Below are 23,296 nucleotides of genomic sequence, written 5' to 3'. Positions count from 1 at the left end.
TGCAGTAAGAGCTGGGAGGGGACAGACCCAGGACAGGTGACCCAAACTAGCCAAAGGGGTATTCCATACCATCTGACGTCATGCTAAACAATATATAGGGGTGGCTAGCCGGGGGGAGGGGGCCGGACTGCTCGGGGTTAAGCTGGGCATCGGTCAGCGGGTGGTGAGCAATTGCATTGTGCATCACTTGTTTGTACATATTATTAGTAGTAGTACTATTATCATCATTGTATTATTATTATTATTATTATTATTATTATTTTCCTGTCTTATTAAACTGTCTTCATCTCAACTCACGAGCTTCACTTTCCATTTCTCTCCCCCGTCCCAGAGAGGGAGGGGGGAGGGTGAGCGAACGGCTGCGTGGTGTTTAGCTGCCAGCCGGGTTAAACCACGACAGTCTTTTTGGCGCCCAACGTGGGGCTCGAAAGGTTGAGATAACGGCAGATCTGACCAGAGTGTGTTAAACTAAAATTGGTATAAGTATTAGACCTGCTTAATAGTCACTTGTCATAATGCTGATTGCTTTAATCTCAACTGTGCTGCGCCTGTTTTCCAAATTGAGTATTATAGCACGTTATTTTCCGTATGTGCTCTCTGTCATGTTGTTTATCCTCTCCGGGCCCTGGTTTCAGACCGTTATGGTACTGTGTGTTGTATCAGTGGCTTATGAGATGATGAAATATCTGGCCATGACTCTAACCTGGTATTTGTACTCAGTAACATCTTCGATTCTATACTTTGGAAACTGTATTTTGGAAACTATTAGCAATTGTATCTGTTGCCTTTTTTCATTAGGGAGTCAATCTGTGGAGGGGAAAGGGGAAGATAATTTTTCTTACTTAATCACTCTCCCTTTCTCCTTCACCACCCCTGTACCCTCCTTGATCACTCTCCCTTCCTCCTTCACCACCCTCTTATCCTCCGAGTTTATTACAATAGCTCTCCAAGATATTGAATATCCTTGGGATACTCAGACCAGCATAGTCCTGTTGTTCTGCCTCCTGAATGCACTTCAAGTTCTGCTTAAAGTTAAACAACTACTTAGGAAGCTCATCCGGAGATCTGCCCGGAGGCAGTATAGTTGTGGGTGGCAGGGAGTATGGGTGGATATGGGCAGGCATCTAGAGCAGTTGGCACACCCAGTGTGTTGGAAATTCACCCCTGAACAATGGCAAAATCCTCAAAAACTGGCAGAATGCTTGAAAAAAAGGTGTAATGATTCTGGCAGTTCCAAAGTAACACAAATCATTGTAACGTGCTGGGGCCTGGCTCATGCCTATCGAGCTGCCATTGATACTGCTGTCAACTTAGTGACAGACCCTGCGGCCACTCCAAACCCTGTGACAGATCCAACGGCCACTGTGACCCCTACGGTGGATTCTGCAGCCGCTCCAGTCCCAGCTCCTGCAGCCGCTCCAGTCCCAGCTCCTGCAGCCGCTCCAGTCCCAGCTCCTGAAGCTGCTCCAGCTCCAGCTCCTGCAGCTGCTCCAGTCCCAGTTCCTGCAGCCGCTCCAGTCCCAGTTCCTGCAGCCGCTCCAGTCCCAGCTCCTGCAGCCGCTCCAGTCCCAGCTCCTGCAGCCGCTCCAGTCCCAGCTCCTGCAGCCGCTCCAGTCCCAGCTCCTGCAGCCGCTCCAGCTCCAGCTCCTGCAACTGCTCCAGTCCCAGCTCCTGAAGCTGCTCCAGCTCCAGCTCCTGCAGCTGCTCCAGTCCCAGTTCCTGCAGTCGCTCCAGTTCCAGCTCCGGCCGCTACTCCAGTCCCAGTTCCTGCAACTGCTCCAGTCCCAGCTCCTGAAGCCGCTCCAGCTCCAGCTCCTGAAGCCGCTCCAGCTCCAGCTCCTACTGCTGCTCCAGTCCCAGCTCCTGCAACTGCTCCAGCTCCAACTCCAGCTCCTGTAGCCGCTCCAGCTCCTGTGGCCGTGTCAGAGAAACGAGCTGTAGCAGTGCAAGTTGACCCTGCAGAGGGCATTCCAACCCCTGTGGCAGACCCTGTAACAAAGTCAGAGAAACGAGCAGTAGCAGTGCAAGCTGCCCCTGTAGAGAAGGTGAAAATATGGTATAGAAATTCAAGTCGTTTAGAACGCAGAGAGTCTTCTGCCAATCCAGGTAAGGCTTCTGCCAAAACTAAGTATAGAGATGACGAAGATGATGACGACGCTGGGCCGTCAAGGATTCAGGAGGAGGAAGATGAGGATGCCGAAAGAGCAACAGTAACTACCCGAAGCCTAAACGAGCGCGAGCTACGAGATGTGCGAAAAGATTTTGGTCGCTGTATAGGTGAGCAGCTTGTCACCTGGCTGCTCCGGTGCTGGGACTCTGGAGCCAATTGTGTGGAATTAGACGGCAGGGAAGCCAAGCGGCTGGGATCCCTTGCTCGAGACGCCGGCATTGACAAAGCAATTGCAGATGGAGCACGACCCACCAGCCTCTGGAGGCGTCTCCTCTCAGCTGTGAGGGAAAGGTATCCCTTCAAGGAAGATATTTTATGTCTACCAGGCAAGTGGACCACTATGGAGAAGGGAATCCAGTACCTGAGGGAATTAGCCGTACGGGAAGTGATTTATGAGGATCCAGACCTCAAACAAACATCCACAGATCCAGATGAAGTCAAGTGTACACGACCCATGTGGCGGAAGTTTGTACGGAGTGCACCATCATCATATGCCAGCTCATTGGCAATAATGGCCTGGAAAGAGGATGAGGAACCCACAGTGGGTGAAGCGGCTAAACAACTCCGGCAGTACGAAGAAAGTCTCTCCTCTTCCTTACAGGCCTGCGTCTCAGCTGTGGAGAAACTTTCTGAAAAGGTTCACCAACTTGAAGAGAATCTATTGTCCTCCCCACCTGAACCAACCAGTGCCCACCGACCAAAGGAGAACACTTGGGAGAAACTTTCTGAAAAGGTTCACCAACTTGAAGAGAGATTATTCTCCTTCGCACCTGTACAAAGCAGTGTCTCAGCTGTCAGGGGTAGGCGTTCACCCACACAAGGAAGACGATATGGTGGGTACTCACCCCGTGCCACCCTGTGGTTTTACTTACGAGACCATGGAGAGGACATGAGAAAGTGGGATGGAAAATCTACCGCGACCCTAGAGGCACGGGTACGTGAGTTGCAAAAGAAAACAATCAGGAAAAAGGGATTCTCCGAAAAGTTTGCTGCTCCAACTTCCAGCAGACAGTCCTTCAAACACAGAAACGAGGAAGATTCTGACCAGGATTAGGGGGGCCCTGCCTCCAGCCAGGGGGAGGAAAGGGACAATCGAGTTTATTGGACTGTGTGGATTCGATGGCCTGGCACATCACGCGCACAGAAGTATAAGGCTTTAGTAGACACCGGTGCACAATGTACTATAATGCCATCGAGCTATAAAGGACCAGAGCCCATCTATATTTGTGGAGTGACAGGGGGATCTCAGCAGTTGACTGTATTAGAGGCTGAAGTGAGTCTGACTGGGAATGAGTGGGAAAAGCACCGCATTGTGACTGGTCCGGATGCTCCATGTATCCTTGGCATAGACTATCTTAGAAGAGGATACTGCAAGGACCCAAAAGGGTTCCGGTGGGCTTTTGGTATTGCTGCCTTAGAGACAGAGGGCATTAAACAATTATCTACCTTGCCTGGTCTCTCAGAGGACCCCTCTGTTGTGGGGTTGCTGAGGGTCGAAGAACAGCAAGTGCCAATTGCTACCACAACTGTGCACCGGCGGCAATATCGCACCAACCGAGACTCCCTGATTCCCATCCATAAGCTAATTCGTCAATTGGAGAGCCAAGGAGTGATCAGCAAGACTCATTCACCTTTCAATAGTCCCATATGGCCAGTGCGAAAGTCTAATGGCGAGTGGAGACTAACAGTGGACTATCGCGGCCTGAACGAAGTCACGCCACCACTGAGTGCTGCAGTGCCGGACATGCTGGAACTTCAGTATGAACTTGAATCGAAGGCAGCCAAGTGGTACGCCACAATTGATATCGCTAATGCATTTTTCTCCATCCCTCTAGCAGCAGAGTGCAGGCCACAATTTGCCTTCACTTGGAGGGGAGTCCAATATACTTGGAATAGGCTGCCCCAGGGGTGGAAACACAGCCCTACCATTTGCCATGGGCTGATCCAGTCTGCACTAGAGCAGGGGGAAGCTCCTGAACACCTGCAGTACATCGATGACATTATTGTGTGGGGTGACACAGCAGAGGAAGTTTTCGAGAAAGGGAAGAAAATAGTCCAAATCCTTCTGAAAGCCGGTTTTGCCATAAAACAAAATAAAGTCAAAGGACCTGCACGGGAGATCCAGTTTTTAGGAATAAAATGGCAAGATGGACGTCGTCAAATCCCAATGGATGTGATCAACAAAATAACAGCTATGTCTCCACCAACTAACAAAAAAGAAACACAGACTTTCCTAGGTGTTGTGGGGTTTTGGAGAATGCACATCCCAAATTACAGTCTGATTGTAAACCCACTCTACCAAGTAACTCGTAAGAAGAATGAGTTTGAATGGGGCCCTGAACAACGACAAGCCTTTGAACAAATCAAGCAGGAAATAGTCCATGCAGTAGCCCTTGGGCCAGTTCGAACAGGACCAGATGTAAAGAATGTGCTCTACACTGCAGCCGGGGAGAACGGCCCCACCTGGAGCCTCTGGCAGAAAGAACCTGGGGAAACTCGAGGTCGGCCTCTGGGGTTTTGGAGTCGGGGATACAGAGGATCGGAGGCCCGCTATACTCCAACTGAAAAGGAGATATTGGCAGCACATGAAGGAGTTCGATCTGCTTCGGAGGTGGTCGGTACTGAAGCGCAGCTCCTCCTAGCACCCCGATTACCGGTACTAGGCTGGATGTTCAAGGGAAGGGTCCCCTCTACGCATCATGCAACTGATGCTACATGGAGCAAGTGGGTTGCACTGATTACTCAGCGGGCTCGAATAGGAAACCCCAGTCGCCCAGGAATATTGGAAGTGATCATGGACTGGCCAGAAGGCAAATACTTTGGGATATCATCAGAGGAGGAGGTGGGTCGTGCTGAAGAAGCCCCACTGTACAACCAGTTGCCAGAGAATGAAAAGAAATATGCCCTGTTCACTGATGGGTCCTGTCGTATTGTGGGGAAGCATCGGAGATGGAAGGCTGCTGTATGGAGTCCTACGCGACGAGTTGCAGAAGCTGCTGAGGGAGAAGGTGAATCGAGTCAGTTTGCAGAAGTGAAAGCCATTCAGCTGGCTTTAGACATTGCTGAACGAGAAAAATGGCCAGTTCTCTATCTCTACACCGATTCATGGATGGTAGCAAATGCCCTGTGGGGATGGTTACAGCAATGGAAGCAAAACAACTGGCAGCGTAGGGGCAAACCTATCTGGGCTGCTGCATTGTGGCAAGATATTGCTGCTCGGGTAGAGAACCTGGCTGTGAAAGTACGCCACGTAGATGCTCATGTGCCCAAGAATCGGGCTACTGAAGAACATCAAAACAACCAGCAGGTGGATCAGGCTGCTAAGATTGAAGTAGCTCAGGTGGACCTGGATTGGCAGCATAAAGGTGAATTATTTATAGCCCGATGGGCCCATGACACCTCAGGCCATCAAGGTAGAGATGCAACATACAGATGGGCTCGTGATCGAGGGGTGGACTTGACCATGGACGCTATAGCACAGGTTATTCATGACTGTGAAACATGTGCTGCAATCAAGCAAGCCAAACGGTCAAAGCCTCTTTGGTATGGAGGACGATGGCTGAAATATAAATATGGAGAGGCCTGGCAGATTGATTACATCACACTCCCTCAAACTCGCAATGGCAAGCGCCACGTACTTACAATGGTGGAAGCAACCACCGGATGGCTGGAAACATATCCTGTGCCTCATGCTACCGCCCGGAACACCATCCTGGGCCTTGAAAAGCAAGTCCTATGGCGACATGGCACCCCAGAAAGAATAGAATCAGACAATGGGACTCACTTCCGAAACAACCTTATAGACACTTGGGCCAAAGAACATGGTATTGAATGGGTGTATCACATCCCCTATCATGCACCAGCCTCCGGGAAAGTTGAACGATACAATGGCCTGTTAAAGACTACCTTGAAAGCAATGGGCGCTGGGACGTTCAAAAACTGGGATACGCATTTGGCAAAGGCCACCTGGTTAGTCAATACTAGGGGATCTACCAACCGAGCTGGACCTGCCCAATCAAACCTGTTACGTACTGTAGATGGGGATAAAGTTCCTGTAGTGCATGTAAAAAATATGCTGGGTAAAACAGTCTGGGCTACTCCTGCCTCAGGAAAAGGCAAACCTATTCGTGGAATTGTTTTCGCTCAGGGACCTGGATATACTTGGTGGGTGATGCAAAAGAACGGAGAGGTCCGGTGTGTACCTCAAGGAGATTTAATACTGGGTGAGAATAGCCCATGAACTGAATTGCACCATGTTAAATAGTATATTATACTGTATGTTATCACTACCATGATTACTATAGGTGACTAATTAGAATGTATGGAAAAGAGTGTAACCTGAGCATGACATAAATGGTATGGAATAAGGGGTGGATAGATGTCCTGGTTTCAGTTAGCACAGAATTAATTTTCTTCCTAGTAGCTGGTGGAATGCTGTGTTTTGGCTTAGAATGAGAAGAGTGCTGATAACACCCCGATGCTTTAATTGTTGCAGAGCAGTGCTTATACTAAGCCAAGGACATCTCAGCCTTTGCTCTGTCCTGCCAACGGGCAGGCTGGGGGGGTGCAGTAAGAGCTGGGAGGGGACAGACCCAGGACAGGTGACCCAAACTAGCCAAAGGGGTATTCCATACCATCTGACGTCATGCTAAACAATATATAGGGGTGGCTAGCCGGGGGGAGGGGGCCGGACTGCTCGGGGTTAAGCTGGGCATCGGTCAGCGGGTGGTGAGCAATTGCATTGTGCATCACTTGTTTGTACATATTATTAGTAGTAGTACTATTATCATCATTGTATTATTATTATTATTATTATTATTATTATTTTCCTGTCTTATTAAACTGTCTTCATCTCAACTCACGAGCTTCACTTTCCATTTCTCTCCCCCGTCCCAGAGAGGGAGGGGGGAGGGTGAGCGAACGGCTGCGTGGTGTTTAGCTGCCAGCCGGGTTAAACCACGACAGTGGGATAAATTAAATGAGTGAATTACTGGAGTCAAATGGTAAGTTCAGTTACTCTTATTTTTATGTCCTCCGTGATTTTCTGATTATGGTTTTCCAGGTCTCTTCTGATTCTTCCTATTTCTTCTTCTTCCTACCCAATATTTTTAGTTTCTTTTTCTTCTCAAAGAGTTATGCCTCTTTCCAGCCCCATTTTATTGCTCCAGCTAATCAAAAATACATTTACTGGATTGCAGTGTAGGCCTTGATGGAGAAAGGGGATAAATAACCAGCTGATGTTTCAGTGCTGGAGTTATCATAGTTAATAGAATGATCCTTTCCATGTTCAAGAATTGGAATTGAGAGTTGTTTTGATTTATAGTGGTAGAAAAATATCAAAGCATTCTCACATCACTATAATACAGAAATAACCTTGATTTGTCATTATTTCTGAAGTGAATGTGACTTGTCCTCCTTTGTAATTCTCTGCAACAGTAAAGAGCCATTGAAAGGCTATGTCTCTAATTCTGGCTAGAGGCAATGAAAAGGAGGTTGTTTAGATTTACAGTAACAAACTAAGAGTTTAGCAGTGTAGTGCAGGAGGCCACTTTTGACCAAAGAATTCAGGTTATGATTTGTTTGGGTGCTATTTTCAGTCCACATGTGTGGGCTGAAAATTCACATCTTTCCTTTCAGGACTAGGTGATTTAGATCCTAGACCAGAAAATGTTATTCAGGTTTATTATTTAATTGGTTAAGAATTATTTAAGAATTATTTAAGAATTATTTAAGAATTATTTAAGAAGCACCTGGATATACCATGAAGTTAATATTTCATACTATGTTTGCTGTGGTGCAAAGGCATAGATATTTATTCATAGTAAGAAAAGGTTAGCTGTATTTTGACAAGCTGTTTGTGGGCATGCCGATGAATCTTCAGTGGTCTCTGAAATATTGGCAATGTTCTCACTTACTTATTGTCGTGTTTTTATGAAACAACAAACGTGTAATGGTAAACTGATTAGTTACTCTTAGAGAAGGGCATAAAGATTCTATGTTTACCATATTTAAATTTAAGTTTCCATGGCTAGACTGATTAAAAAAAAAAAAAAAAAAAAGAATAATCTCAGGTTACAGTAAACTCTGAAGAGATAGTAATGGAAAGGTTTTGTAAACAGTAAACCAATTATTTTATAGGTATGAGGTGCATTTTTTCATCTGTAAGTACTTGTAAGTCGTGAACACTGGATATTAGCTCATAATTTTCCTTTCAGTGACTGAGAACGCAACAGTTTTCTGCAACTGTATGAGCTTCATAGACCTGGCAGAAAGATAAATTTGTAACTTTGGTCTACCAGGGATAATTTGAGGGGAAAGTGCTGTGCTGGAGCACTTTGTCTTTGAAAAACAGAGCCTCTGTTGCCTCCTGTCTAGGTAGACACTGCTGTAATGGTAATCCAAATTAGCTCAGTTTCAATTTGTGTCCAAAGCACTTTCAAAAGTCACACTGAGCAGGGTTTGTGAAAGAAAGTAAGAGTTCACTGGTTTCCTGTGCTAAACGTCTCTGTGGGGGGATCTCAGTCCTCCCTTTATCCTTCAGTAGTAGGTCACAAGACAGGCATACAGTTTTGCATCAGACACATGATGGAAAAGAGTCCACAGCACAAGTTTCTGTGGAGAAATCCATGTTTCCTAACTGTGGCACAGAGTCACAGCTTCTTTTAAATTTTCCATCTCTTTCAAGCTCTCCACAGAGTCAGATGCTAAACTACAGTCAAGAGAGTAGACAAATGAGGCTAAAGCTCTGTGAGTCTTCCTCCTTCACAATAAATCTATTACAGGAATTCACTTTGTATCTAGAGACAGCAAACACTGCTCAGAAAACATATGAGCAGCCAATCTGGGTACCTGATTCACTCTCTGAAAAGTAAAATGCCTTGAATAAAGAAATTAAAATAACTAAGATTAAAAACCAAGTATTTCTTCAAAAAAATGTAGCTCTATGCAGATAATAATGATAAATGAAGATAAAAATGAGAGGGTGTGAGAGAAAAATGGCTTAAGTTCGGCTCCTGAGATATAATTGTCTATTGTCATTATGCTTTGCAATTTTGAGTTGTCCAACTCTCTTTTATGAAGCCTGTTTCAGAACAGTCTGAAACTTTTGCTATTCAAGAGATCTGACATAAAGAAAAATACAGTCCTGTGTAGAGCAGGCACCTGTTTTACACAGATGTCATGCAATATTTATATTAACATTTTAAAATTTAGAACACTCTTTACTCAAAATTGAGTTCATTTTGAAACATAGCTCCAAGCTGAAAGAGAAGGAAAAATATTTAAAGCCCTTCTTTTTTACTTTGAAGAGCATAGCAATTTCAAAGGCACACAAAGCTATCACAGTCTAAAATGAGGTGAAGCTACCAGTTCCTAACCACGGCCTTTGGAGTTCTTAGCCTTGTAAGATGTACTTTTAATTATCAGAAGAATTGCATAAGTATTTAGTAACATACTTGATATTGTAGAGTTTATCATATATGTGTAGGACTTTACATATATACTTATTATAAAAATAATAGCTCAAATTATGGAATGAATTAAATCTTGCCATACCATATGGGAAAGTTATCTATTATTTCATGTACTGCATGATTCTAAATATATTTACTGTGACATATCGCTAGTAAAATAACTTTTGACATACTGGCTGCCATAGGAAAAACTGCGATACCTACTGCTCTCAAAAGCTTGTATTTTTATTGCAACCATTAGGATTACGGTAACAATGACCTTCAGTGTTATCAATAGTTATGACTAAAAGCCGTGATTATGATTTCTTTGTTCTCTCCCATTAATCCCAAAGATCTGGGTTCTCTCCCCAGTAACCCACAAGTCTTCGGGCAAGTCAATTACATTTAATGGGAGCTGAGAAACTCCAAGGTGATGCTGAGTTCTGGGTGACCTTCTCCACCTAGGGGTATGAACTGTGCAGCATAAACAAACATAACCCTGTATTTCCAGGGTATTTATATATATTAAGCAGTCTTGGAGCTTGTGTCACAAGTTGCCATTTCTAGATCTTTAAAATATCATTGCAGTAAACATTAGTGTTTTGTTTTTAAATTCCTCTTTGTTTCAAAGAGTAGTTGAAACAACAGCAGGTTGAAAAGCCTCCATCAAAAAGGGAAAATACAGGTTTTAGATTAAATTAATTTCTTCACTGAAAGGATCTCATTTTTGGGAGATATATTTTATTATTTTTCCTGCAAGGTCCAACAATGGAAACATTTTGCTTTTCAGAAAATAAACATAAATTATTTTCCACAGAAACATGGTGTCTGGCCAGCTTTACTGAAACAGTGACTTCTTTATGAACTACCTACTTCTTCCCAAGATAACACATCTTGGCATCCATGCAGAGAACAAAGACAGTTTTGCTGCTTGTGCAGCAAACGACTTCACATCTTGTGAAAGGAATATTACAGGTAAACATTATGCTTTCCTTTCCTTTTTCATCATCCCTATACCTTTGCTTCTGTAGTAAGTTGACTTTACCTGTCAAGAGCACACCAGATGGGAGGCTGCCCCTGCAACAAATATATTTTGAGACACGGAGTAGTGATAGAAACTCTGAAACCTATCATCAAAGCAATAGTATAATGTCCCACAGAGAGAAGGAGTTGCACAACCCACGTTTTATCTCAGCAAGACTGCACAGCTAAATGTAGGGATCACTTTGAAAATGAAAAGAGGGTGGGAATTTGATAAGATACTGATATGATTTTATATCTCATTTTCTATAACATTTATTGAGAAAGAAAAAAAAAAAAAAAAAAAAAGAATCTCAGAAATTCTCAAACTATTCATTTCAGGATTGGGCAGAATTGGAGAATCTTAGGGATAAGGTACTGTGCTATCAGCTGTGATAATATCAGTAGAGCCTCTCCAAAATAAAACAAGTTATGTGGTAAACAAAGGGGATCCCAGCAGGGCAAAATCTTACTGCAACATCTGTGTTTATCCTGTAGCTGTTCTACTGGAGGCTTTTTCACAAGGAATGCACAAGGGAAAGTCTGGAAAACAGGGCAATATTCTAGTCCTTACTAGGCTCTGTTGCATATGCATACATGTTAACAGCATGGCACAGCAGTGAAGTTGCACAGTGAAACAGTTCGTGCTGAGTACTTCATGCCTGTTGTGTGTTTGGGGGATTGCTCCAGACTGTATGTAGGCACTAGACTGGTGTGATACATACACAGACTGTATGTATCACTAGAACTCGATACCCATAAGGGATAGGAGAACATTAGCTGAGTTTCAGTTCAGTTCCAGATAAGGTGGATATTCCAGCTTATTTTCATCCAAATAAAATTCAGTAACTGTGCTCTGAGATGACATCTCATTTCTTGTCAACTTCTGTGATCTCTTAATGACATCATCCTAGTCCAAACTGGTTAGGAACCTTCTGGAGGATGAGTTCTCAAGAGACAACTCACATCATTAAGAAGCAGGCTCCCACTGAACAGGGCTGAGATTTTTGGTCACCTAGAAATCCCCAAAAAATCCCACAAAACTTTGTTCTACAATATATAAAGACCTTCATCAGAAGGAAATATGCAGCAATTGTAAATTATAGATCTAATGAGTTCTAATTCGAATTCATAGAATCATAGTATTGTTTAGGTTGGAAAAGAGCTTCAAGACCATCAAGACCAACCACCAACCTGACCTACCAAGTCCTATTGTTAAGCCATGTCCCTTAGCACCACGTCCACAAATCTCTTAAATACTTCCCTCAGCAGTCCAACACAACGTTTGAAACCAGGCTGTATAGAATTTAGAAATTGGAAATAGCATCTTTTACTTACTCTGTAATGAAAGTACACATGGAAGATGCAGGCAACACCCAGGACTTTTCAATTACAGATCTACAGATGACAAATACATCATTATTACTTCTTTTTATGAAATCTACCTCTGGTACTTTATGCTTAATGGACAATGAAATATAAAATCTAAGTCACTACTACAAAAAGTAGGACAAAAAAGCCATATTACTCTGCTGCCTTATACCTAGTCTGGCTGCAAGTCTATACATTTTTCTTGCCATTTTAGAAGCTACATTTTAGTAAGCACAGTTTCAATATTTATCGTGTGCATTTTGGCTCAGGGCTGTTAGTGTTTTTAGAATAAAGCTTCTTGCATATATTTATAACTTAATTCCTTGCCAAGACCCTTCAGATCTTGGCCATGACTGTTCAGTTCTTAAGATGTTTTTACTATTAAAAATACCTTTAATTTTTCAAATAATAAGAATATATTTTTTAATAAAATACTTTAAAAATGCTTTCATTTCATGCTCCTGGGACTCAGGGAGAAGAAAGAGTAAAAGCTATGTTAGGCATTTTCTCCCTCCTGTTTCTAGCCTTTAACATGCTCGAAAATGCACCAGTAAATAAAGTGACCCACCTAAAATGTTTTAGCTATTGCTAAAATATTTTTTTGTCCCCTCTGCACTAGCCAACACTCATTTTAGTGATATTCTTGGAAAAGTCAGCTAAAATATAACAGAAAATTAGTTCTTTTTATACTATTTTACTAGATGAATTGCCCAGGAAATTCTGTGGAGAAGAACTCTTACCCTAGCATATTTTGAAACTTTATAGAACAAGATTTGTACATACCTGTTCATTTCAATGCTACACAAGCCCACAGTAAAATCAGTGTTAAGTCTTTATTCAGGCTCTTGCACTTCTGTACTGTGGCTGCAGGAAATAAGCCATTAAAAACAACACAAAAATACATAATATGTTCTATTATTAGTACTATTCATCAATACTATTACAAACAGCTCCTAGAGAATAAAATTAAATCAGTGTTGTTGTCTTATGTGTTATTCATAGGGATAACAAGGAACAGTCTTGGTCCAGGAAGTTCACATCTTTATTGGTAAGTCAGAGAAGAAATGGGGAAGGGTTGATTATATTGATTTCAGGTATAAAAAGGGCAGATCCAAAAACCATTTTTCATTTAAATCCTGTTGACTTTCATAGAAATTGGGATCATAAAAAAAACTGCCTCAGAATGTTTACCGAAGAATCTGAATTCATCATGGTATTCATATCACCTCAATTTGTCATCTCATATGTTGTGTAATTTAAGACAGACATTTAAACTTCCTTTATAGTCAATGCAGACAGAGCAGCATCTTAAGAGAGGGAGTCATACTGTTCATTTTTGGTACAGATTTGTGATGGGATAAATTGCTTTATGGATGATATGCCTGAGTATGATGCTACTTATGAATGTAAAAATATACGCAGGTTAAAATAAGCTAATTAAAATATTTCTCATGAGGGCTAAAAGGCTTTATAATTTTTTCATTTTCTGTGGTTTTACCTTTGTTTTCGTTAAAGCTAGTTTAACAATATTTGTTAGTAATGTTTAAAAATGCATCCACCGTGAAATATATTTTAAAATATTCATGGGATTTATTCAATGAAGTCATTTAAGCCATAAGATCTTTAAACTCCAATCATCTATTTACATGTACAAGATATTATAAACTACCTAGTCTCATGAACTTGACTCTAGGAGTGACCTTGCATTTCAAAGAGGTATTTCAAGCTGATTTCCAACCTCTTGAGAAAGAACTCAGTCAAGCCTAAAGACTTTGGCTGTAGCACAGATTTCAGCAGATGCCAGCCAGTGTACAAAGGTTAGGTCCCAAGTTATAGGTCAATGTAGTGTTTAAAGTCACTGTAAAAGGAAATAGGATTTTAAATGATGGCTAAATCTTTTTGAAGATTGCACTTTTTGACGTCAGCCAATCTCTCCTCTGGCAGGGGCACCATTGGAGTTTTAGATCTTGGGCAACCACTGCTTCTCAGAACTGGTTGCCAAGTTCACAGCATGCGTTTCTCACCAGGACCTGCAGCTTGCTTCAAACAAACATAGGCTTCTATTTAGTAACTCCTTTCAAAATCGATACAACACAGATTTGCTGTGGCACCAGACGGACTTTTGCAAACAACCTGGCATTTATTACTCATTTGGAAAACATTATCTTAGGATTCTTAAATCAGAAGAAAAACAAGAGGTAAAAACATTTTTGACGCTGCCTATCTCCTTGTCCGCTTCTCTAAAAGTTTCAGCTTCCCCTCTGTAATGTTCACAATGTTTGCCCAGTTTCCTGACATGTTATTTCTTTCATTCTGGGTTGCACTCATTCTGTTTTCAGAGGTTCCATCCTCCTTGGCTGCCAAAGGCTAAAAATATGTCTGGTCACTCATCTTCTACCAGTGCATCCAAGATAATCCTATTCATATGCTGATGGTCCTTGAAAAGCTCTTCATTCCAACCTGGCAAAGCCTACAAAAGTTACCTAATTCCCTTCAATTCTGCTTTTCTGGAATAGAAGTTTTCCCTTAGTCGTGACAGAACCAAAGTAAATGGGTAAAATGAGCCAACACAGCAATTGACAATACAAAAGATGAATGGGTAAAATTAACCATATCCATCTTTCACAAGAATAACATTAAAATTTAGCACCTCTCTCACAGCTACTCAAAAAAGATGCCGTTGGTTTAAAAATAATGAATTTTTAAATGTAGCAGCTTGGATTTATTTCTTTCTTTTTTTTAATTACTTTTTTTTTTTTTTTTTTTAATATTCACATGGCAGGCATTCATGGTTACAAACAGGAGATTTAGACTCTCTCCTAGAGTGTTTTGTGTCCAGTATGGTGCAGTGGGTGCATAGGGACAGAAATATTATATGAGAGCAAGAGAAAAAAAAATCTTGATACTGAAATATTAATTCCTGAATCCCACTGCTCAACATTTAGCTTTCAATAAAGGAGAAAATTTTCTGGTGAAGTGTGAGAGGGCCCTGAACACATCGTCCCTTTTCCCAGTGTTTTGGGGCACATGGCAGAGCTGCCCCTTCTCTCTGGATGAGCACCCACAGCAGTACAGCCAGCCCTGCCCATGGGAGCTGCTGGATGCTGAGGCTGTGCTACAGCCCCCTCACCCAGTTTCAGCACCCACTGCACAGCCACCCGCACCGTGCCCTGATAGGCTGTGTGCACAGAACAAAAACAGTTTAGCTTGCAAAAGACAAGAAAATATTGTGTAAAAATGCCATTAAGGATAGAGCTCTGAAGAAAAATAGCTATAGCACACCCATAACTAACCACAATCTCTTAGCTCTGATACATTATTACAGAAAGTGGCATTAAAAGACTCTATAGTATTAACAGAATTACATACTGAGCTGTCTAAGAGATCCAGATGGTTTCTTCCTAACACACACACTCCTCAGTTTCTCATACATTGGCTTCCCTGCTAGCAGCTCAGGTCTGCAATGCTGTGAAAATCTGTAATGTGAGCTGCTGTTCCAATCATCCTTCCCATGCCAGGGAGTGAGATGGTTTCAGAAAACATTGGAATCCTACAAAAATGAACACAGGCCATGAATTATTGAAGACAAGTATTAATATCTACAGAATAAATAATATATGTTGAGGCAAGTCTCAACATTTTCAATCTTCTTTTGTAATTTGACTCATTGTTCTTTGCATGCAAAATTATACTCATATAATCTACATTACAATCAACTAAATTTGGATTTTTGAAAATCCAAATGCGTTCGGATCCAAATCCAAATCCTTTTTTTTTTTTAATATATACTTCTTAGCTCCACAGAATGCAATACAGGAGGAGGCATTATTTTTACTGGTGGACCAGAGATTGGTTTTCAACATCCCTAAAGTTTTAGACAGAGAAGATTTGAAAAACATTACAATTGGATCATTTAAATTTGAAAAAAAGAAAAAAAAAAAAGAAAAAAAAAAAAAGAAATTGAAGATTAGCCACAGAACCATGACAGTCTGACTGAATTATTTTATGGTGTGCAATAAATACTATTGTAGTGATGGGTACCAGGGGACAGTAAGAAGATAAAAGGAAGTTAGAAAGATGGATCCATAGGATGTCAGGAAGTGATAAGGTTGAGCGATAGTACGTTTGCTGACAGTGACAGCTTTTGGATTTGTCATATACAGAACTAGAAGCATGACTATGTGACAGCTTCTCAATGCAGTCTTTGTGGCTCTTCATGGAGAAATAATCCTCTCAGAAACTACCATGGCTCTGGACTTAAACTTTTGGCAAAGATCCCAGAAAAGAAATTTTGGTAAGAGACTAAATTATTGTTTTTTTGTTTGTTTATTTTTTATTTTTTTATATATTTTACCAGCAGATAAAAAATATCAATTTAGAAAGTGTGCCTGAGCAGCAGAAAAAGGAAGAAGTTCCATATATACTATATATACATATTTTTATCAGATTCATCTTCAAATGACATTATAACCTCTCTTTTCAAAAATGTGTCCTACATTTTGTCATGTAACTGCACTTGCCTAAAAGGTGGAAAACAGACCACAAGCAAATTATTCCATACACAAATATCCTAGTACATATGACTGACCTTAGAGCAGCAGCCTGGTTGAGGACTGTGATGGCAGAGGGTGTTTTTCCTTTTGGGTGTGAAACTCCTCAGATACTTCAGGTTAGCACTTAACAGAGGCTGTTTCCAGATACAACAGGTGTTTCTGGAGTGCGGTAATCTAAAAACAGGAAAAGAATAGTTATGTTTCCATCAGAAATAGAAATATAAACATTTTTTTTTTTAAGGATTTATTAAAAAATCAGAGTTAACAGAGGCTTTTCATATTGTCTGTTTTAAAGTGAAGAATCTTATGAGAGCTCCAGCAGAGATTTTCCTGCTCCATGTCTGGTAGATGAGACTTCTGAAAAAATGAGATTTCAGTGGTACTTGGATTAGAATAGATGACTGAAGATACAGGCTTTACGGATTCATACCTTTTGAAAAGTCTAGAAATTCTAAATTCCTTTCACATACTAAGGTCCAAAGAAGACCAGATAATGTGTCCACCACATATATGTGAACCACAAGTCAACATTTCTAAAGCAATCAGCATGCAAAGACTGTGCCAAAATTGTCTCAGAAGGGAATGAAAAGCCAATCTAAGGCTGCTCTGTTATCAAAAGGCACCGCCCCATCCTTCCTCTTGATCCTGGTTCCACGTAATTGGCCTTAATTTATTGCTAATATTAAGTGGCCTACAGGGTAAATTCAGTCACTGGGTAAATTCACTACTCAAACAAAACCATTTAGTTTTTGGAGGTTACATTTTCAGTCCAATGATTCACTGCAAAACTGCTTGAATACTAATGCTTGCTTAAAGAAGGAGGAGGGAACTTGCAGCTGGAGGAGGTGAAGTTAACCCCTTGAGGTGGTGAGGCCAGTTGTGAAAACGCATCCTAATATTCTCAAGGAGTCCTTTATTCCTAATAGTAAAGCTTTGAAGTATCGTGCATAATAGAAAACAATTTCATATCCACAGGAGATTTCAATTAAATAATTTCTAAAGAATGAAAGATTTTAACACAATTATTACGTCTTTCATTTAAAAAGTGGTAAAATAGTCTGCCCTATAATCACCTCACATTTGAGCAAGCCATAAATCATACAGCTGTATATTCCAATTCAGAAAGCATTTCAATTTTTATTTATCTATATTACAGTTAAGAAATATTATGAAAATGAGTAGCGTTTGATTGATTTTGGTGATTTTGTTTGCATAATGATTGTGTAGATTCCCTTTACACTGATCAAAACAGAAGTAAGGACCAAAATAATTTCCTGAAATATAGTGAAAAAAAAGTAAAAATAATGTTTAAAGTAATATATTTACCTTCCAGCTTTAACTTTGGCATAGACAAAGTAAAATATGTTAGTTGCTCCAGAATGCTTAAGATTTCTGTACTATGAAAGCAGCTTTGAAATATCAATTTTCTACTAGCAAAGAAAAAATTAAAATGAACTTTTCTTTGTAGTCTAGTTAATGTAAACACAAAATGATTCCCTTCCTCCCCACTTTTAGTGACAACTAACCTTGTTTCTGTTTTGTCTTCTCTTAAGTATATCTATATTATAAAATGATGAATTTTTAACTTATATTCTGTGGTGTAATGGTGAATTAAAAAAAAAAAAAAAAAAAGGAAAAGAAAAAAAGTATTCAACTCCATGGTGTTCTAGGCTGGTCCACTGTTCTGTTGCTTGAATGAAATTATACAAATTCATTTACCAAACTTAGTCCTCAGTAATGTCACTACACTGTTTTGGCCCCATAAACGTGAAATTATTTTAAGTTACTAGAATTCAGTGCTCTTCAAATCTAGGCAGTTTTCTCTATAATAACAGCTAATGTAGACTAAGCATTATGAATAAAAGCTTAAATATGCACACCTCACTTTGATGCTGAAAAATAAAAGCTGCCTTACAGTAATATTGAAATGAAAAATGAATGCAACAGCCAAAGCTGATTGGCTAAATTGCAGAAGAATATTCGGTATTCTGTATGCAGAGCTGCCATAGCACATAAGAATAGAACCCCATATAACTTAATCCAATTAAAGTAACTAGAATTTTATTCAGATTAATATAATTTCAAAGCCAATGTTATTATGTAAGTAAATTAATACATGTTTAGAATGTAGATTTATTCTGTTGTAATCCTTGTCAATTTATCAGACTGTAAATATATATATATATATACATATATACATTAAACATCCAAACCAGGACAAGTATTTTCTTATTGAAACCAAATGAAAAACAGCCTGCAAGAAATTTGGCCATTGCTTTCTGTATAGCCACATAATAAAACATATAGCACCAAAAATATATATATATATATATATATATATTTCAAAAGGTAAATTAAAACCCTTTTGATGTCTTCATACGGGAACTTGTTATTACGTTTTAACAAAGGCAACAACATATCCCAGCATTGTTTAAAGTTTAGCCAGGTCTTTGAAATATGTGACCTCTGAAAATTGTCCTGACATTTGCCTGTTCCCATTTTGAAATACCTCTGCACTTTCTGATATGTTTTCTCTTCTGTTAAAATTAATGATCTAGCTCTGTAAAGATTTTCTTGTAGCACAGACTAGTACAGTGATATAGATCTCCCTAAATTAAGATGAATGTTTTATAGCCTTTTTCTTCTAAGTCACAGATTCTTCTGAGAAGTTGCACGAATCTGGGACTTTTTAGTGACTAAGCAGAATGGGCAGGTCCCCAATTACTGAAATCAAATCTGCATGTTTGATGTTCATAGTATATAAAGGCAAAGCATCCAAGAACTGACAGACAATTCAGAGATTCTGCTGTCTCTGTGATATAGAGTACATTACCTTCTTTAGAGCTATACCAGGAGTTTCTCAATACAAATTGCTAATTTGAATTACTCCGGTTAGTTTGCAACTTGGACTAACTGAATGGCTGGAACTCGAGTTTATGTTGGACTCCAACGGATAGACAGTGATACATGTATATCATATTTGTGCGTAGAGGAAAACAAACCTCTGCCCCTTCCCAACATAGGCATTTTCAGGTCTACATATACAAAGGGTAATGTATATAGCCTGCGTCTGTGTGGTCTGGTTTTGATTTTAGTTTCATTTGGTTTGTACACAGTTTTATTTTCAGTCTTTTCTGAAGAATTCCCACCTATAATGTGATTTTAAAGATCTGAATATACTGCTGACCATTCCACCCTCATCTCTTCTAGCATCTTCAACTTGATCCTTATCCTCTGCAACTCAGTAGGAATCTATATATAAATATGTATTTTAATGCACTTTGATACCTTGGAATAAACTTTTCAGCCTTTAATTTTTTTTTCTCTTACTGACTAACTTGTCAGTTCTGCCACAGAGGCTGTCAGGTGCTACATGAAGTAAATGCATTCTGTGAATTAATATTTATAAAGATGGGCAGTAGGATGTGATTTTCATGAAAGAGATTTCATGCCAAATACAAAGTATTTGTGTATTAAATTGACCATCATCAAAAGAAATAATGCATTGAAGGATGACCTTTACTTATTCATTTATGCCATCAGCCTTAATTCAGAAACCCAGCAATATCCTTTAGAAAGATAATTATATAGTTAACCTCACACATAAATCTTCAGTATAAAAATTAGGCATATGGACTGAATGATATTTCAACTTTCAGCTTCCATTCTACAGCATTTATTTAGGCTAACAAGAAGAACCAAAGAAATAGCTTGTAAATTCAAGGACATTATCCCGAGTCCTTGCTTGAATTCAAATCAAGTCTAAAAGATCTGTGACAGAAATACCTCATGTTACTTGCTTCATTTTGCAAAAATCTGAATATCATACTTTAGAGGGCTCATAAGTGCTGTTTGTTCTTGTGCTGCAGAGAGCTTGAGATTGAAGTGTCATGGCAGTGGGTGAGCAATCTCATCTCCCATCTCCCAGTACTGAATGTGTACTGAGTCCGAGGATTCATCTTTGATGAAAAAAGGATGATTATGCTTCCCTACAGAAACGCACTTACCCGAGAAAAGTGATCTAGAAGCATACTTCCTTAAAAGAGTGCATAAATGTCGTAATATTTGAAGTTTCTGTCCTGCAATAAGGAGTTTGTTGCTTATAGAGTACCTCCTGAAGCACATTACTGCTTTTCCACATGCAGACCACCAAGGGCATTGTGAATGAGCTGCAGCAGAGGCTGTGCACTCAAGCAATCAGTACACGGATTGCTGTCAGTTTAAGGACTATTACTTCCCCAATGGCTTATTCAGGGTTATGTCAGTAGAACAGAAGTTCTTCAGTAGAAATCAAGGTGCTGTCATGATTTATGATGTATTCAGACAAGCTAGCAAGTTGCAAAAATAGCTTTAAATCATACCTATTTTCCATCCTTAGACCTGGTCAGGAATGAATGTGGATTTTTATTTATTTGGTTGTTGGTTGGTTTGTTTTTTTTTGGTTGGTTGGTTGGTTTTGTTTTGGAATTGCAAATAAATGCATTAAAGTAAGTTTAAACATGTTCCCTAACACTGGCAGACAATAGTCCTTCCTGAAAGGTTGTATTGACTGCCAGGGACTGGCAGAATGTGATTTGGATATATCCACGCAGAACATCATAGCAGCTGCTGCCTTGAGAAGAATTAGTTCCTTTCAAACTATGCCTAGATAATCTTTCTCTAGTGCCCAGACTTGTTCAGTGATTTCCATTTCTGTGTCCATACCCTTCCTTCTTGTCCAAAAGAACATCCTTTGTGATGAGATTTGGAAATCATTCCAGAGGTGATGTTTCTAATTGCAGACTCACTATTTTCATATGTGTATATTGCTGCAATTTCTTTCATCTGCCTTTGCTCCTTAGTAGACAATAAGATGTTTAGTTTTAACTTACAAATTCTTAATGACATAGTTAAGGAGCATTGGCTAAACTTTAGCTACAGGCTGTAAGCTGATGCCTAGTGTAATGACCTTTTCACAATAGAAATACTATAATTTCTCTTTTCTTATCACAGACTAACATCCTTCTGTAGCTGAACAAGTAAAATCAATACAATGGTAATTTCACTGGTTATCATGTTCTTCTGATTATGAAAGACTTCATTCTGTGGAGCATTGGAAGAACGTGATAATCAATGCTAAGAACTCCCTAAGTATTAAACCAATTTCATGTTTTTCTGTAAGTAAACACAAACACGTATTCATCTCACTCAACGTGGATTCCATTGGATTCTATGGAGATTCTGGGCTCCATTTGAAAAATGCAGCTGACTCTGCTTTCCTCATGTAGTTCTGCTTACTCTTACTTTCAGACAGCAGACTTAATGAAGGAAAAGAAATTACCTCAGAATTAGCTTCACAGGAAAAGCTAGCTCAAGAATTGATCAATTTGATTGTTTCAGAAAGTTCGTAAGTGTATCATTTTTCCTAGCTGACATATCCCTCAGAGAGATATTGTCTGTAATGGAGCAAGTTAAATTATTAATAGCTTTTTAAAATGGGTAGGCTTATCACAATGTAAAATTGGTAAAATAGGTGAGCTATGGAATCTATGGAGAATCATCTATCACTGTGTACTAAGTAACCTTCATGTACATTCCCAAGTTTCTTTAAGGGCTTTTCATCTGCAACTTGTGATAAATGTGGGAGAGTTAATATCCATAAACTCGTTACTGAGGACAGAAAAAATATTACAAAACAGGAACAGGACAGTAGATAGAGAAACCTGTAGGGTTTCAGAAAAAGAAATATTTTTCCATGAGGAAAAAGAAAAGAGACTTAGTTGTAGCAATGTCATTGTAAGAGCATTGTACCTGTTTCCTGCACAGCTTTTATGTTTATTCTAAGACTATTAAAATAAGTAAAGCATGTAAGAGGAAAATGGCTTTAATAGTTGAAGTCTGGGGACTTCCCATAAAATAAATAGGGACACAATTTGTTAAAAATATAACTGCTACTACTAGGATATTTATTCTCTGTGATCTTGTGGAATAAGTGTCTGTAGCATTAATTAATGCAACAACACGTTGTTTGCCAAAGATTCATGCTCTTTTAAAGAGGGCCCTATAGGAAATATATTTGGAAAGGTTCCACAAATCACTGATTTATTTATTTTTTCTTACTGAAATAAAGGTAACCTGAGTGCTGACAATCATTGTTTTGCTAAATCAACTTATTTTCCAAATACAGTGAAAGAGATTGAGGGCAAACAAGGCTGTAGGAACTAAAAACTGTCCACAAGACTTACATTTATTCTTCAGCTCAAAAATCTCTATGCTTCTTTGCAATTTTTAACAGAAGATGGATAGAGAATTAACATTGTTATAAACACACGTATTCTGCAAATTTAAGTTTTAGAAGCAGAGAGAAAAATTAGCTACTTACTGCTTTCGATTTTCTTGTTTATAACTTAAAAGGTTTCAGTTATCTAGTTAGACATCAGAAAGAATAACATGATATAGGCGATCAGTTACCTATAAGAACAAAAAAAAAATAATATTACTCAGGATGTAAACTGTTTGTCTCAGCTGTTCAACGTTTGTCTGTAGGAAAATGACTGCATTTCAAACTTCTGATTTTTTTTTCAGTGATTAAATATTAAAAAAATGATTAAACTCAAAGAGAATCTTGCAACATCAAGCCAACATAAACATTATATTATGAAAAAAAAAAAAAAAAAAAAAAAAAAAAAAGCTATTTAGAACTTACAGATAATAATGCTAAGTCCACCAAAACACATATAGGAAAGATTTGC

At 39.5% G+C, this 23,296-nt stretch overlaps 2 long non-coding RNA genes across 3 annotated transcripts in view; one reads left to right on the top strand and one right to left on the bottom strand.

Moving 5' to 3' along the window:
* The first annotated feature begins 10,494 nt into the window (after positions 1-10,494).
* On the top strand, positions 10,495-14,018 carry LOC311439933. Its single transcript, XR_014695083.1, has 2 exons — positions 10,495-10,596; positions 13,015-14,018. It is a non-coding gene; the product is annotated as an uncharacterized lncRNA (long non-coding RNA).
* Positions 10,580-23,296, bottom strand: part of LOC311439932 — a 135,306-nt gene continuing 122,589 nt past the window's right edge. The window contains exons 11-16 of one of the 2 annotated variants that reach the window (XR_014695082.1): positions 22,927-23,015; positions 16,601-16,739; positions 15,382-15,562; positions 12,796-12,876; positions 11,980-12,039; positions 10,580-11,054 (exon numbers count right to left, since the gene is read on the bottom strand). This is a non-coding gene — a long non-coding RNA (uncharacterized lncRNA). Of the gene's footprint in view, positions 11,055-11,979; positions 12,040-12,795; positions 12,877-15,312; positions 15,563-16,600; positions 16,740-22,926; positions 23,016-23,296 lie in introns of those variants that run through there. The other variant, XR_014695081.1, reaches the window with a different exon arrangement.

Source organism: Aythya ferina (assembly GCF_964211825.1).
Source record: "Aythya ferina genome assembly, chromosome: 7".
NCBI classification, from domain to species: Eukaryota; Metazoa; Chordata; class Aves; order Anseriformes; family Anatidae; genus Aythya; species Aythya ferina.
This window is presented reverse-complemented; position numbering and strand designations above follow the sequence as displayed.